General features: G+C 41.7%; 1 non-coding gene across 1 annotated transcript; it reads right to left on the bottom strand.

Moving 5' to 3' along the window:
- Nucleotides 1–266: 266 nt before the first annotated feature.
- LOC147896836 (U6 spliceosomal RNA) lies at nucleotides 267–365 on the bottom strand. Its single transcript, XR_015541841.1, has one exon. It is a non-coding gene; the product is annotated as a U6 spliceosomal RNA (small nuclear RNA).
- Between the last annotated feature and the right edge of the window lie 11,508 nt (nucleotides 366–11,873).

The raw sequence follows: 11,873 nt of genomic DNA, 5'->3' as shown, positions 1-11,873 counted from the left end.
TATGAGAAAAACACTTCTATGCTTTTCTCCCATATGGTGAAAAGCTTCTCATACTTTTAGTGAAAAGCTTAGCTATTGCTTTTGCACTTGCATCATAAAATAAAGTTAAATAAATTCGCACTGTTAGATTTGCATAAAATCAACGTTCATGATTGTGACAAGTGGTTCAATGAGAGATAAAAAAACCCAAACTTCTCCCTAGGCTGCTTGCCGTAACTAGAGAGGAAGTGTGCCACCTCTCCCCATACATCACGTGTGGAATTTTTTAAAGAAAGCTTTCTCGATTTGTGTGTGTCATCCTTATGCAAGGGCCATGCTAATCCTCTTTGTATTGCTCAAATTTTATTTGATGTCTCCGAAGAGACTTTTTAAAACATTCTCATTTCACATTTTCTATAAACTTATGATTTTACCTAACCAGATCTTTTTTTAATTACATGTCCTTGACAGTGAGTGGCCACTATGGAATCAAAGAAACAACCATGATGGATGCAAATTGACGAACCATAATACCAACATTTATGTGGGTGTAGTCCATCTCATTATATCTTAAAGGTCACAATGATCATTACTCACATGCTATTGAAAGGAGAACTCATGCTACCAATCCCTTGTGTATTTGTTGGGATTCAATTTTCAAAAAGTGCTAAGCTTTGTCTACCACAAAAAATAACCCCTAATATTTATATGTTACCAATCCCTTACTCGTGTATTTGTTGGGATTAAGTGCTACTCTTTGTCTACCACCAAATTTTTTCTACTTGTTTTCTTACTTCCTCTAACAAAATGCTAAAATTAGATTATTGTTCCAAATTAGCAATTATATTTAAAAGATTGGGTTTAGAATAATGTTACTTGATATTATTGATCGATTCCTTGGGGATTTAAAAAAAGTTCGTTAAGGATGATAATGCAATCATATTGACCATGAGCACCAATATAACAATAACCACCTTAGCCAAAAGTGAACATAGTATAGGAAGGATTGGTCATGCGCTACTAGTTACATGAGCTCTTAAGGCATTTACACACTATGGCTGTCGCCCATGCTTTTATGAATCTCCACCATGGGCGGTGAAGGGCATGCCATCGAGCGAGCAAGTGTGTAAACACCCTTAGCTTCTTTGTCTTCTTCATCTTCTTCTTCTTCATCATCATCATCTTCTTCTTCTTTCCACATCATGGGAAAGTCTACCCAAAACTTCCCCTACCCAAACAGGCCGGCCTTCATATCCATCCTAAGGCCTCCAAGAGTACAAGTGATAGTACTGGTGCTCAACCTTCCCGATGCCATCCTGGAGCAAGGGAGCCATGCAATAGTAGCGGGAAAGACCGGAGTAGTAGCCAAATAGCTTGAGGATTGCGAGAGAAGAGGATTGCAATGTTACATAAAAGATTTGCCTCGAAACAAGCAACCATCATAGGTTTCTTCCACAACAACTCCCTTTACCAACTATGTCCACCTTGGTCAAAAGGAAAATCATTTTTCTCTTCATTCCCTTGTAAACAATAACCCAAATCATTATCATCCATATCATCCTATCCTCCAAGGTCAACTTCATGGAACTCTTCGTAGTCCAATGGAATGGGTCTTCATGCTCATAAGATCCCTCAGCTTGGTTGGTGCCAACCAGAACTCATCTTTAGCACATGGCTCTTCTGGAAAAATGCCATTTGCTCCATACATGTCACAAGGTTGATCAAGCTTTCCCTCTTTCAATCTCTTTTCATAAGCATATGGATTTGCCTACGCTTATGCTCTTTTCCTCTCTTTTTCTCTTTTTTTCCCCTCTTCCTTCTCCCCTCTTTCAATCTCTTCTCCCCTCTTTCAATCTATGCTTCCTCTTTTCCCCTATGCTTATGCCTATGCCTATGCCTATGCTTATGTTTATCCTTCTCCTTCCCTTCTCCTTTCCTATGCGTATGCTTCTCCTTCTCCTTCCCTTCCCTTCTTTTCTTCTTTTATGCTTATGCTTATGCATGAGCATATGTCTCCTCCTTCTCCTTCTCGTTCCCTTCCCTTATCCTCTCTTTTTCTCTTCTTTTCATAAGCCTATGCTTATGCCTATGCCTATGCCTATGCTTATGCTTATGCTTATGCATGAGCATATGCTCATATGCTTATGCATAAGCATAAACATAAGCTTTCTCCCTTTTTCTCTTATGCAAATGCTTTCTCTCTTTTTTTCTCTTATGCATATTTGGTTCTTTTTCCCTCTTTCAATCTCTTTTCATAAGCATATGTATTTGCCTATGCTTATGCTCTTTTTCTCTTCTTTTCCCCTCTTCCTTCTCCCCTCTTTCAATCTCTTCTCCCCTCTTTTCCCCTATGCATGTGCCTATGCTTATGCTTCTCCTTCTCCTTCCCTATGCCTATGCTTATGCTTGTGCTTCTCCTTCTCCTTCCCTTCTCCTTCCCTTCCCTTCCCTTCCCTTCTTTTCTTCTTTTATGCTTATGCTTTCTCTCTTTTTTTCTCTTATGCATATTGGGTTCTTTTTCCCTCTTTCAATCTCTTTTCATAAGCATATGTATTTGCCTATGCTTATGCTCTTTTCCTCTCTTTTTCTCTTCTTCTCATAAGCCTATGTCTATGCCTCTTTCAATCTCTTTTCCCCTCTTCCTTCTCTTATTTTTTCCTCTTCCTTCTCTTTTCCCTCTTTCATAATTGTTCAAGTAATCAATTGTCTTTCTGCTTCTTATCCGCTCTTGTTTTTTATTTTTTGTTTTCGTGTTTGTGTCTACGTTTGTCCAATCCCCCCAAATTAGACATGGGATTACGTCGCACATCCGACGAGTACGAAAACCCTGGTAGGAGAAGACATCATGATCTCTATTCTCTAGAGGACTTTGATTCCCCTCAATTGACACCTCAGGGGGTGACACCTCATGGGGCTACCCCTGCGACTACCCCTGGCCCGACTCCTCTCGGACATAGCACTGTGACTACCCCTCGGGGAACTCCTTTGCTAGCAGCCCATGGCTTTGTCGGGAGTCCCGATGAGTTTGTGGCACAAATGATCGATGCGAAGGTAGCGAGATTCTTCTCTCTACTATCCCAATGGACCTCCCTAAATCCCTCTCCTACACTGACAACTGGACCTACTGTTCAGCCGTCCCTGTTGGGATAAGTATGATCAAGGGCTTGCTCTATGGTGCATGTGTGCATCTAGGGGAGTCACATGTGTGTTTGTGTGTGTTGTAAAGGCACATCAAGTGCTATGATGTGTCTAGTGTGTGACCTAAGTGATGATGTAAGACAAAGGCAATCCCACTGATGTAAGGATTGATTCCCACTCATGTAGGGGCTGATTGCCACTTATGTAGGGAAGGTATTACCTTCTCCCCCTTTCTATAAGAGAGAGTCCTCTCTCTCACAATCTATAATAGAGAACAACATATTGCTTTCATTGTGCTCTCACACCTCTTGCAAGATGCATCTATTCTATCCTACGGGATTCTACAATTAGTATCAGAGCATTAGGTTCTAGATCTAGCCTAGCCTAGCATTAGATGCTATCTCTAGCATAAACTACAAGCTTCTTCATCTTCTCCATTTTTCCTCCTTCTTCCCAAAATATTTGAGAGCTCTGTTCTCTACCTTCAAGCGAACTTTGCCAAACCCTTTGAGCTGCAAACTCCTCACGTATGGGCAAACTTCCAGCTGCAAGCATTCAAAGAAATTTTGACTGTACGCGCAACGCCAACACTCACACTCTCTGACAAAATTTCACGCAATGCCGCCTCTGTACTTACCTATCTACAAATTCCTCTGAGCTTATGCTGGACGACACTGAGGGCAAGCTGCTACTAAAATTTGAGCTCATTTGGACAAGAGATGGAGGAGAAAATGCCAAAAAACCAAATGGTTTTCTCAAGTATCTATAGGGCGACCTGGCGCAACATTTCGCCCCTCCTTGCTGGTAGCCCTTCTCTAGTATAAGGCCCTTCTTCTTGCATAAAAATCCCCTTAAATAGAGCTATGAGCTGTGAGAATTGCACCCTCCAAGTTTTGGTCTCTGTTTTGGACAAGTTTGACAATGTTGTGAGTTTGATGCTACATTAGATGCTTTTTTAGCATTTCTGATGTTTTAAAATGTTGAATAGCATCAGTACAACTGTGGCTACAGCTTTTCTTTAAGTTGCTATACCTAGATTTGCTTGGAATACTTTCATTTAGCCACCTCTATGAAGCATACAAGTGACAGCATCATTTCCATTATGTTTTGTAGTATGGAATTTGGTTACAAGTCTTTGCTACACTAAATGCTTGTACTTTGAAGGAATATTTTTTATTGCTCATATTTTCACTTGTAAGGCACTAGACATTTCCCTCGGGTAAGACCTTGCCATGGAAGCTAAGACCTTTTCTGATAAGTTTAATGGAACTAGTTTCCATACTTGGCAAACAAAAGCTGAGTTTATGCTTATGAAAAAGAAGATATGGAATGTTGTGAATGGAAATAAGTCTACAAAAGAAAAAGCTAATTGGTTGATCAAAGACAAGAAGGCTCTTGCTATCATAGCTTTGGGATTAAGTGGCTCATACTTTCACCACATTGATGAAGGGATGTGCTTCAAATATATCTTGTTCCTTTGCCTACAATTGGAAAAGGGAATGTGTTATTCCATGAAGAACAACAAAGAGAATGAAGCATTTCTTGAAGAAGGACTACTTCAACAACAAAGCAAATCTGGCTAAAGGAAGAACTCCATCAGCAAATGAAGAAAATGAAGACTATGCTTTTTAGGCACTTTGTCTTTTTTGTTTATCATCACTCGGTCAAATTTTGAGGTTCTCTGCCTGGAGTAGTACTCCAAAAAGAATATGTTATGTAAATCACCTCTGGTCACCATATGATGTAGGCCATGTAATATGTGTTTTGACTATCCCATTTCTGTGAACCTCACACCCTTGGGAACCCTTGCTAGCATGAGATCCTAGCCATAGATTAATCCTTGACCACCATGAGATGGAATGAGAAACTATGAGACTAGATGTATCCTTGACACTGCAAGAGGCAACCCCTTGAGGGGGGGTATGTTGGGATAAGTATGATCAAGGGCTTGCTCTATGGTGCATGTGTGCATCTAGGGGAGTCACATGTGTGTTTGTGTGTGTTGTAAAGGCACATCAAGTGCTATGATGTGTCTAGTGTGTGACCTAAGTGATGATGTAAGACAAAGGCAATCCCACTGATGTAGGGATTGATTCCCACTCATGTAGGGGCTGATTGCCACTTATGTAGGGAAGGTATTACCTTCTCCCCCTTTCTATAAGAGAGAGTCCTCTCTCTCACAATCTATAATAGAGAACAACATATTGCTTTCATTGTGCTCTCACACCTCTTGCAAGATGCATCTATTCTATCCTACGGGATTCTATAGTCCCCTCTAGCCCCTTCGATTGAGGGATCATCACCTAGGCATGCCCCACATAAGGGAAGGAAGAGTAGGAGGGGTCGCTTATGTTGTGCTAACTCGGGAGATGTAGATGAGTCAGCACACTCACATCCCTACAGGTCTCCACTTGGTCCCGAGACCCAGTACTAGTAAGGTTCCTTGCCCTCTCCTACTCCCACTACTACTCCTCGCTCCGGAAGTTCTCGCAGTAACACCACCCGCTTTTACTCTGCCACTACCATGAGTCCTCCTTACCCTCTCCTATCAAATCATGGCTGCTGGGGAGAGATAATAGAAGATAAAAATGGCAAAGCAGTGATGGCCACCATGAGGTGGTTGATGAGCCACCACTTCAAAAGTGGCATAGCTACTGACTGGCGGTACCAAGATGATGGAAAGAAACAAGCATTCATCGATGAATTGAAAAGACAATACCCAAACCCCCCAAATTGGGAGTTCAATGAGAATTACATGCGAGAGCGCATGGGTTTGGTCTTGAAGCATCGTAGGTCAACCTTGCATACATCCATCACAAAGGGGAGGGCTAAACCTAGCTAGGCAGACAAAGCTGATTGGAATTTTTTCAAGAAGCAGAACAGGGACCATCCCGAAATGTTCGAGGGTTAGAGGAGGGCTATTCAGAAGAGATGGCTGGACTCCGTAGGTACTTCACACTTTGGTGCAGGCGGATGGTTGCATTCGAGGCAACCTGGTAAGTCTACTTCTTCTCATTTAATGTATTGTTCTATTTGTTTTACTACATATTGCATGCACTTTATATAACTCTCGTAAATTGGACCCACAGCAAGCCTCGATGGGTCTCCTTCCTACAAACTCAGAGATGAGATGCGCGTTTTGTGTAGGAACAAAGCTGTGGTTTATTGAGCAGGAGGCAATGGGGGTGACGGTCGATTGGGCTGAAGTGGCTGCTCACATGGTATAAGTCTACTCCTACTTGTTATCTCACTTTTTAAACTATTTTATTCTTTAAGTTCCAATCTAATCTCCAATTAATATGGTTTTACTCTTTAGAGTGCAAGCTCGAACGTCCCATCAGTGGAGGTGAGCGGTGATGATGATGAGGGATTAGGCTTACATGGCTTCAATGAGGGCCAGGGATTAGCCACAGCTGACGAGGGCCAGGAATCAGGTACAGCAGCTCACGAGGACCACGGATTAGGTGCAGCAGCTCACGAGGGCCAGGACAAGGACGACGACGATGACAATTCCGATGAGCAGTAGTAGTAGTATTAGTAATAGTTTGCATATACTTCGCCATGTATATGGTTTTGGTTATCGGCTCTTTTGAGCGATTTTGTATCACCCTTTTCGAAAGGGTAATTTTGTAACAAACAATGTTGTATATCTTCAACATATAGATGCTTTTGTCGCTCCGTTCATTTGAGCCATTTTGTATCACCGCTATTTTTTTTAAAGCTTTTGTTGATCGTCGCTATATATCGACGTTTACCAGTGTCTCTATATAGCGATGATTAATAGTGTTGCTATATAGCGACATTTACCAGCGTCGCTATATAGTGACGCTTATATAGAAACTGTTCTTTTTCGATGTTTATCGTGATAAAAATAGCAACTTTTGCACCCGTCAAAAAAAAAACTTTTTAGTGTAAAAAAGGTTGGTATTTTCGTCGGAAAAGGGCCTATACCTTCTAGTGGATTCATCCTCACTAGAGCTGTAAAAAAGGTCGGTATTTTCATCGAAAAAGGACCTATACCTTGTAGTGGATTCATCCTCACTGGAGCTACTTGTTGAAGATGAAGACATCCTACAGATAAAGAACCCACAAAATGTGTTCTTGCATGAGTTGTAAATGTCAAAACTCTATGGAGCATCTAAAACCGCGTCTGTATTGTGGAGCGCGTCTATAGGCGTGTCTAAAACGTAGTGTAGATGCATTGATAGACACACGTTTAGACGCACTATTAGACACGCAGTTAGTTGCGATTTTAGAGGCGTAGACTACGAGCTGATTTTCAAACCTACTTTTAGCACGCTTGCTTTTCTTCACATACTTTTAACGTCATGCGGCTTGCTTTCCTATTAACAGACACAGCTCTGAGCATCCACACTTATCTCGAAGCACCCACACTCATCTCTAGGCTTACACAATCATCCCTAAGCACACAAGAGAAGAGGGTGAACAAGGAAGAGAAGAAAGAGAAGCAGAGGGTGAACAAGGAAGACAAGAAAGAGAAGCAGCTTTGAAGAAGGACAAGAAGCTTCCATACCTCTATCCAAGGTAAGTCTCTTAATGGTTGATCTTCTTTGGAAGTTGCTCTCTTTGGATTCGTCCTTTGTCGTATGCAGGGAACGGATGTTTTTGCTACTAGTGTTGTTCTTTTTGGGGTCGGACGCATGTCCTTTTCAATTTCTTAGAAAAAGGCATATGTCAGAGTGCATCTATAGATGCATCTAACAGCGCATCTATAGATGCGTTTGTCTTTTGGAAAAATAGACAGCTGCATCTATAGATGTGCTCTTAGATGCATCTATAAATGCGCTCCGACAGTCTTGTGTGTTCTTCCCTTTCCCCTTCCTTTTCCTTCTCTTTCCCTTCCCCTTCCCCTTCCACTTCCACTTCCACTTCCAAGAAAAGGATTGCATATTGAATGATGGAAATAAGTGATTGCATGAATGAAGAAAGGGATTGCATGAATGATGGAAAGGGATTGCATGATTGAATAAAGGGATTGCATGAATGATGGAAAGGGAAAGCATGATTAAAGAAAGGGATTGCACTCTCTATTTTACTCTCTTTTTCCTTCTCTCTTTTATCCTCTCTTTGCTTCTCTTTGCATCTCTCTTTTTCTCTCTTATCTCCTCTCTTTCCTTCTCTTTTCGTCTTTTTTCTCATCTCTTTCCTTCTTTCTTTTTCTCTCTTTCCCTCCTCTCTTTTCTCCTCTTTTTCCTTCTCTCTTTTTCTCTCTTTTATCCTCACCTTTTCTCTCTTTTTCCTTCTCTCTTTTATCCTCTCTTTCCTTCTCTTTTCGTGGTAATTTTCCTCTCTTATCTCCTCTCTTTTTCTCTCTTTTTTTCTCCTCTCATTCTTCTATTTTCCTCTCTTTTCTCCTCTCTTTTTCTCTCTTTTATCCCCACTTTTTCTCTCTTTTTCTCCTCTCTTTTCCTCTCCTTTCTCCTCTCTTTCCTTCTCTTTTTTCCTCTCTTTTTCTCTCGTATCTCCTTTCTTTTTTCTCCTCTCTTTACTTCACCTTGTCTCTCTTTTTCCTTCTCTCTTTTATCCTCTCTTTCCTTCTCTTTTCATCTCTCTTTTTCTCTCTAATCTCCTCTCTTTCCTTCTCTCTTCGTCTCTTTTCTCATCTCTTTCCTTCTCTCTTTTTCTCTCTTTCCCTCCTCTCTTTTCTCCTCTCTTTTCTTCTCTCTTTTTCTCTCTTTTATCCTCACCTTTTCTCTCTTTTTCCTTCTCTCTTTTATCCTATCTTTCCTTCTCTTTTCGTGGTAATTTTCCTCTCTTATCTCCGCTCGTCTTCTCTCTCTTTCCTTCACCTTGTCTCTCTTTTCTCCTCTCTTTCCTTCTCTTTTTGTCTCTCTTTTTCTCTCTTATCTCTTTCTCTTTCCTTCTCTTTTCCTCTCCTTTCTCCTCTCTTTCCCCATGTGAAGCTTCAATAGCGTGACATTGAGCAAGCAGATACAAATTTCTATCACTCTAATTCAAAGAATGTAGGAGTCTGTAAATGCTTGCTCAATGTCAGGCTGCCACTCTATTTTTTCTTTTGCATCTCGTGACAAGGGCATGCTCGATGGTAATAATCTTCTTTTCTTTTCTTCAGTTCATCATGTGGCCAGGAAGATCTTCAGCCTCACCTGATCTTCAGGATGCCATCTTTCGAGAGTTATATAACCTTTTGGGGCACCCTCCCACTCCTGTGGAGTTATACACATACATGATGGGTACTACAAACACCCCCCAGGAGTTGGCAATACAGACTCCAAACCACCGCAATCCCACACCAGCTGAGATTACCCTAGCAGAGTCGAGACAACCCAACTGGCTATATAGCCGAGCCCCTTCTCCCCCCCTGTGATCAGGAGGTCCTTCTGCCTCGCAGAGCCACCGGCGTACTCCTGTGCCATCGGGAGTCGCTTCTCCAGCTACGAGTGACCAGCGTACTCCCGTGCAGTCGAGAGTCGCTTCTCCAGCTACGAGTGGCCAGCGTACTAGCTCGACACGATAGGGCAGTACAGGCGTAGTAGAAGGGAGAGCAGTGGGGGATGCATGGCACAGTGCTTTGGGGGGGGTAGTGGTGGGGACGGGGATGATTTAGATGATGCAGACGTGCTAGAGGGTGATGGCACGATCTTCTATGACATCACTCAGATAAAAGGCATCTTTATGGATGCATGGGGGAAGGACATCATGGCCTTCATGTGCTCTGTAATTGCTAACAACTATAGAGATTGCTTTATTCACTACAAAGACCATCCAAAAAAGTTGGCTGATGAGACCCTCGCTGCTCTTTGCTCTAGGTATCCCAATCCCCCCAATGTTCAGTTCACATATAAATGGGCCAAGTCAAAGATTGTTACGATACTTAGCAATAAAAGATATTTGCTTAAGAGGCAGGCACTAGCCGAGCTTGCTAGGCTCGAGGGAGGTCAACCACCAAGGGGCCAACCCCACACTGCTCACAAGCATGAATGGAAGAAAGCAATGAAGGCAGCGAAGGTGGACCCCAATCTGCAACACGTGGAGGCACGAAGGATCCAAATGGAGCAATATGAAAGCGTGCATTTTGGAGCAGGGGGTGTTGAATCATGGGAGGCCCAATTTGTGAGTATCGATCTCAAATTATATTGTTTATGTAGTTTATTAGGAGGTTGTTTCTTTGTACTAACCCCTCCGCAAATTGTCATCTTGCAGCTTGATATCATGGGTAGGTACCCTACTCCAGTCGAGACATCTACCACCACCACCATCGTAGAGGAGATACATGGAGGCACTTCTATGATGATGGGTTGATTACTAAGGAGCAGTATATCTAGACTACTGGAGCGCCCCCCAAGTATTTGAAAGTAATTATTAAATAATGTCAATATTGTAAGTAAAGATTTGATTTTTTAAACATCCTCATTTACAAGGCCTTGCAGCTAATCAGGAGGAAGAAGATGAGGAAGAAGGGAGCGAAGAAGGGGGTGAAGAAGGGAGCGAGGACGTAGAGAACTTAGATTAGTCGTAGAAGTAGTGCTAGCTACTCTTTTTTGTACTTGAAGCCACTAGCTTGGATTCGTGCCTCTCTTGTATATACACTCCTCTTATTTTTTGTACTTGAAGCCATAGGACGTGGCTTGGCTTCGTGCTATATGTACATACAAGCACTTTTTGAGCTATGAATTAATATACACTCCTTTTATTTTTTTGGCTTTCAATTTCCTTGTGCAACGTTCTATCAATTAATGCCTTGTGAACTAAACGTTTTGGAGTTGTAATGTTTTATTCGAAATTGTAATCATCGGCTATAGACGTGCTTGCAATCGTGGTAATTAAAATGCGGTTGGCTGTAAGAATTGAATTGCACAATGTGGAAATGGGATTCTTGTAACTACATAGCATACACAACATACACAGCATTCTGTTCAACCACACAAAATTCTGCTTTAATTAATAAAAAATATTATGTAGAGCGTCTAAAAATGCGTCTATGTACGCGTCTCTCTATTTTTTGAAAATTTCTAGCAGAGCGTCTATTTGCGCATCTATAAACACGTCTATATACACATCTCTCTATTTTTTTTTAATTTCTAGCAATGCATCTATTTGTGCGTCTTTAGGCGCGTTTGTCTGTTATATAGATGCGCTTGTAGATGCGGGTCTGTAGACATGCCAATAGATGCACCCATAAGTTTTTTTAAAAGTTAAGGAAACGCATCTGTGTGTGTGTCTATAAGTGCTTTGTCTTGTTGTGTGTTGTGTGGGTGCACAAAAGGAGATATGATGCACCTGGCATGGACCTACTTGGTTGTGAAGAGAGTTTGGTATCGGGTGGTGCTAGCGATCCGTGCGGTTGGGCTGATGAATAAGTTCACAATTAGATGAGCTGGAGACTGGTCCTCGTGGGGACACAGTAGGGCTCCCATCCACTTTGAAGGTGTGCTTGCAACTTGTTAGAACAGTAGTTTTACTTCCAGTATGGGCTACACGCAATTTGCTAGTTTTGTCAATGGGTGTAGGAGTTGGTTACAGAGAAGATGCAATTTTGGGTTTGCTCAAATCATATCTTGTTGATATGAGCTCTATAGTTGGAAGGAGGGATTCACTTGTAGGGTCTTGTCTATTTGAGTACTTCGAAAAGTGTAGGTTTGATGGCATGGGCTACTGCCAGTTTGCCCCTCGATAGGCAACCACAGCTTTTGTAACTTGGTCTTTTTGAGGGTTTGACTAGCCCATAATAAACTCGGCATTTTGTGAAAAAAAAGGGTCAATGCATAGAATTG

This window comes from Dipteris shenzhenensis, chromosome 11, assembly GCF_047967505.1.
Source record: "Dipteris shenzhenensis isolate YYH24624 ecotype China chromosome 11, Dip_SZ_1.0, whole genome shotgun sequence".
In the NCBI taxonomy this organism is placed as follows: Eukaryota; Viridiplantae; Streptophyta; class Polypodiopsida; order Gleicheniales; family Dipteridaceae; genus Dipteris; species Dipteris shenzhenensis.
Note: the sequence above shows the minus strand (reverse complement) of the source record. Positions and strands in the feature narration are given on the sequence as shown.